This window comes from Martes martes, assembly GCF_963455335.1.
Source record: "Martes martes genome assembly, chromosome: 10".
Taxonomy (NCBI): Eukaryota; Metazoa; Chordata; class Mammalia; order Carnivora; family Mustelidae; genus Martes; species Martes martes.
The window spans coordinates 92634460-92640459 of record NC_137898.1 but is presented as its reverse complement, the minus strand read 5'-3'; positions in this window follow the sequence as shown (position 1 = coordinate 92640459).

Here is a 6000-nt window from a genome sequence, read left to right as displayed (position 1 = left end):
TCCGTGGGTCCCTTCTTCCCCCACCCTCCACCCCCCACCACCCCTCACTCCCCGCAGCAGCTGTGGGGTTGAAATGAGGAAACCTGACATCAGCAGCGTGTTCCCTCCATTCCTGTCCCCAGTGGGGCAGGCAGGAAATGCCAGCCTCCTCACAGGAAAGCCTGTTGCGGTGAGATTTCCCGATTTACTTTATAAATGCAAGAAGCCCAGATACAGCAGGAGATAAGCACTCAAGATTGCAAATGCTTATCATCTCTCAGGGTTCTGGGCCCCACAGCCATGACCAGTTTCTTTTCTAGAGATGCAAGCCAAAATTCAGTTTGGTTCCAAATCGAAAAGCCTCCCCAACTGAAAAATTTGACCATCACCCCTTGTCAGAAGAAAACCATTGCAGACAGCTTGCTGAAGTTTGACCAGGAGTGGTATTCTCACCCCAGGAATCCCTAAATCCCTAAGTAAATTAAGAGACTCATCTAGGCATGCAGTGGGGGAAAAAAAAAAAAGAGTGGGGTAGCTGGTTCCCCAAGCTCATAGCTGAAGTCATGGAACCCACTGGAGTCTTGTCTCAGCGGACCCATGAAATTTTCCACGGGAGCTCTCCTCCCTGGCTTTGCTTTTTCACTGCTGGTGCTGCTTCTGTAAACAGTTTAGCAGAGTGCAAAAGGTAGGGATCTCCCAACACAGGACAGCTCACTAGCTCAGTGGCTAGCTGAGTCAGAAAAGGACACGTGGAACTAGCTCCATTTGAAATCAAGCACAGTCTGGGAGCCGCACTGGCCGACCCAACCCTGGGTCAGAACTTGGAGAAGGGAGTGGTAAGGACTGGAGGGGGCATGACACACTTGCCAATTTCTTCAAGACCCACTTCATTCCACCCCTCCCTGTCTCGTCAATTTTTATAAACTAGAACCAAAATCATGACCCATAGAAGTTAGCGAGCAGGCTCCACAGAGTGTGAAACATAATTCCTACTCTGCCCACCTCGACATTACCAATCACTCTGACGCAATGAGAATTTCGCAGTCAAATACTCAGTTCATCTGTGCATCGCTCACAAATCTGAGCTTTTAAAAATAGAAACGAAGATTCGTAATAAATCTATATTCCCCTTGAGCTTGGCCAAAAATCTAGGAGACACTTTACTTCACAAAGTCTGATCTAAAAACATACACCAAGAAAATGAAAACACACCCTCGACTTTTGATCTCTTATCTAGGGAAAGCAGGTTCCCTGAAAGGAACTCACAAGGCAGTGAGTCCCCAGTGTTTATTGTGTTAAGTGGGGGACATTGTTTTGTGTTCAGCTATGACGTGCATTGAAGTAATAGTGAGTGACCGTGCTCTCCAGGACCCCACTGTCCCCATCTATCAAAGCTGAGGGTCACCAAAATAATAATAATGACACAGCAGACCAGTATTTGATCAGACAATTAGGTACAGAGCGTCTTTTCCATCTTTAAGTTGGAAGTGCTTTGTGGAAAGCAACTCAGTTCTCAAAAAACTATCCCTAGGTATTAGTATTGGGACATTATTGATATCTGTCCTTATTCAAATACCCCCCACACCTCACCTCAATCCTATCACCTCCATTAACAAAGCATACCCTAAAGACCTTTGTGTCAGATATAATTGGCATGGGTCCGGCTCGATTTCTGTCTAGCTTTTTTTCTTTTTGAAGATTTAATTTTTTATTTGAGAAAGAGGTGCGAGCCAGAGAGCAGAAGCAGAAGGAGCAGCAGAGGCAGAGGGAGAAGCAGGCTCCCCACTGAGCAGGGAGCCCCATGTGGCGCTTGATCCCAGGACCCTGGGATCTTGACCTTACCCAAAAGCAGAAACTTAACTGACTCAGCTACCCAGGCACCCCCCTCTTTTCTTTTATAAGTTGGAATTATAAAGGCTGTCAGGGGGCAATGAATAATAGCGTCACTATTTCAGACAACACTGCTCTGGTGTCCTTGGTAGCCAGAGTCAGCATACTTCTACTTCTGTGGCATTTTTCTCAACAGCATCCCAAAGGGTTGTTCTGTGGCATTTTCCTCAACAGCATCCCAAAGGGTTGTTCTGTGGCATTTTTCTCAACAGCATCCCAAAGGGTTGTTTTGTTTTAAATTAATACAATCACCCTTCACCTCAAAGTTGTGGTGGACGTACAGTTGTCCCACTCAACACTTTTGAATCCTTTAATATCCCTGATTCATTCCCCCTAACACTGGGATGGCAACTCCTTCTCCAAGGGGTTCTGAACTTGATGCTTTCATTAATTCTGTTCTCTGTCTTCTTCTAAGGGTTGAGTCAGTCCAGGTTGGTAGAGCAAAGATAACATGATCTTTGCAAACCTTTGCCTTCTTAGAGCTAGCAAAGTGATACTACGCAGGCCCTTTCCATGACCCATTTTCCCGCCCCTAGAACACAAATGAATGAACAGATACACGAATGAATTATTCCATTCAATCAGAAAAAGCATCACCCAACCTGCAACCATACTGGAATTATTATGAAGGACTGGCCTTGGTCCAGGTAACTCTTATCTCGGTTTTCTCTTTTCTCTTTTAAAACAGGAGCAAGGATGAACGACGTCTCCCAATAAACTAAAAAATTTATAATTATAGATGACACTAGTAAAATGCTCTTTAGAATTATAAAAATTTAAGATAGAACAGGGTTCAGGGATTATCTAATAAAATTAATTGATTGATATTCGTGGAGAGAGAACTTAAGGAGAGAAAAAGTTGCTAAGGGGGTTGAAGGAAAGAATATAATTTGGTCCTAAGAGCTCCTCGTTGCCTTAATGCTTTGTCTTATTCGTTCTCACCTCTTCATCCACAGTCCTGGGAAACTTTTTTTTTCTTAGAGAGAGAGTGGGCTGGTTGTGGGAGTAGGGGGTAGGAACAGAGGGAGAGAGAGAATCTCAGACTCCTCACTAAGTGCAGGTCTCGATCCCAAGACCCTGAGATCCTGGCCTGAGCTGAAGGTGACAGTGGGACACATATCAACTGAACCACCCCAGCGCTCCCGTCCTCAGGAACTTTGTATGTGTTTGATCTGCAGGTGGGGGTGAGGGGTGAATCAGTTAGCTTAGGAGAGGCCCTTCCTTTTGTGTCTGATCAGATCCCAGATCTCTTGATCTGGCAGTTCTTCGTCCTTGCTCTGAAATCTCCTTATTTTGCAAGATCCTCTGTTACGCTGAGGATATGCATGAATGTGTGTGTGTGTGGGGGGGGTGTGGGTGTGGGTATGTGATGGGAATCAAAGGACCGACCCGCTCACACGCGTCAGAATCCAAAGTGCCCCAGTCTGGTAGCTCTTCTCATGGACCCTGTTCTACTCACTGCCTCCATTTCCTGGACTTATCTCTCTGAGCAGATTTCCCACTTCTTCTCTCTCCTTGTAATTTCCAGGAGCTCAGTGTAGGTTTGCAGCCTTCAAGGGCTACAAGAGGACACAAATAATGAGAGATAAGGAGCATGACATCTTGTTGGCTACCCTTTAAAACCTGAAATTGCTTGATGGGAGAGCAGGAAGCAACTTCCTTCCTTCCCATCATTAAAAGCAAAGGGAATAGAAAATGTAGAGGACACTGAAACTCAGTGTCGTTGAAGTCTTTATTTGGGGTGGAAAGAACCACACAGATCAGAATACTGCTTTATACACAAGGCTACACAGGACCAAAAACACTGAGGATGGCAGCTCTTCCAGAGGGTTCCAGAAGAGTTGAGTAAAGTCTGTCAACATTGTCAATTCTTTTACTTGCTTGAGGAAACCAAATCATGGCAAAGTATTCCCCACTTGCATTAGTTTGCTAGGGCTGCCATAATAAATACCAAAGTATTAGTGGCTTAAACAACAGAAATTTGTTTTTTCACTGTTCTAGAGATTAGAAATCCAAGATCAAGTTCCCAGTAGGTTTGCCCTCTCCTGAGGCCTCTCTCCTTGGCTTAGCACTGTGTACTAATCTCCTATTCTTATAAGGACCCCAGTCCTTTGGGATTGAGGCCCACCCATTTTACCTTATTTATCTCTGTAAAGGCTATCTCCAAATGCATTCACATTCTGAATTACTAGTGGTGAGGGCTTTAATACATGGATTTCAGAGGGACACAATTCAGTTCATAACACTATTCATTAGGGGCAGAACTAAAACTGGAACCCAAAGTTTCTAACCCTAGAACATTAATTTGCCTTTGATTCACATGCTTTCCTAGGTCAAATAATCTCACAGAATTATTGGAAGGCCTCTCATGATGGTCTAGTTGCAACTCTCTCATTAGCCAAATAGGGATACTAAGTCCTCATGGACTTGCTAAGAATCATAGAACCCAAGGTGGCACCCCCCTCCCAAGATAACCAACCCTTCTCCCCTACTGGAGGTGTTTTTTGGATTCCAATCTCCCAAGCTCCTAAAGTCAACATCAGAGTCACTTGCTAATGACCAGGCTCTGGGTTGCAAATCAATGGCTCAAGGAGGCAGCCTGGTATGGCCTGGCAAGGAGGCAATAACCAGGGAGCAAGAGAGTGCCGCCCCTTTCCCTTTGGAAGCAGTTAGAGGGATAAGCTGGCTTTAATGAGTCTTCCTGCCCCTTTCCCTTCATTCTCTCCTTTCTTAGGCTCTACCTTATGGCAGCTGTTACCAATTTCAACAATTTTCTTCTGGCAAATTGAAGGCTCCAGGTGACAAAGGGAGTTGGCCGGATCCTTCTGGAGGATGAGATATCCTGGGTCCTAATCCCACCCCACCCCTGCTCCCAGACAGGGTGGTTAGGGCTGCCAGCACTCCCTGGGTGGGCCTCCACAAGCCTCCCCACACTCCCTCACGTGTGCAAACAGGTCCTGCTCCGAAACCCTAGCTGAAAGGGAGTCCAGATCAAGTCCATTTCCTTCTCAGCTCATCTGTTTTTCCAGGACCACCAAGATTTTCCTTATTTGCATGATCCTCAGCGTGAATGCCCATTCTAGCTCTTAAAATTACATGAAGAGGAGGAAATAGGAGGCCATCCATGCGTGGGTGTGCACAACACACACACACACACACACACACACACAAAAACACCGAAGGGTTTGATACAGAACTAGCAGAGGACACCTCTGTCAGAGACGGAGAATCTCTTGATCCCTGGTTAAACCATTTATGTAAAAACAAAGTCCACCACCCAGGAGCCCTGACTTTCTCCCACCCTGCAAAGCAGAAAATGAATGACTGTACTCAGGTGAAATGCGCCTAGCCTATCAGTTTTCACTTAGTAACAATGTGACGGTTTGGCTTTGTTTGTTTCATTTTCCCTATTGTTCAGAAAGAAGAGACAGAGTTAAGAAATTGCCCCACTTCCATGCTTGTCAATTTCAATGTGGCCCCAGGGTATCCAGCTGGGAAGGAAAAGAAAGCAACACCTGCCTTCAGGGAGCTTCCAGTCTAAGGAAGGGAGGCCAACCTTGGATGGAGAGGTCCAGGAATAAGGGTGTGATAACAACTCTGGAACATAAAGAAGAGTTTAAAATCTGAAGCAGGTACTCAAGCGGTCTCTTTCCGAAGTCCCTTTCAAGAAAAGGAAGGAGATGGTGACGGGGTGGGAGGTGGGGAGGGATGTTGAAAAGAAAGCAATTTCAAATCTCCAGCTGTGCTGCAAAGAACCTCTCCTTAAAAAGCAGGACACTGGTGTGGGATGTGTTGGGAGACCACCAACCTCTCCACCAAATCCCAGGAACAAAACTATGGGGGCACAGGCCCTTGTACTTCAGGCCCCTCCCCTCCCCAAGCCTCTCTTGTTTTCCTAAGCAATGGTCAGGAATGTGCGGGGCGGGGGCAGCCTGGCCGTCAGCCCCGAGCCCGGGCAGCCCCAGTCACGGTCCCGGGCTGGCCTTTCACCCCAGAGCTCTCCCGGCTGCTCTTATTAAGCAGCAAAATGTTTCAATATGTTGAGCTTTGGGGGAGGGACGGAGAGAAAAATCGGGATATTGTTGAGAAGGAAATAATGAATAACCCTGCCGCCAGTCTTCATACCCCCCA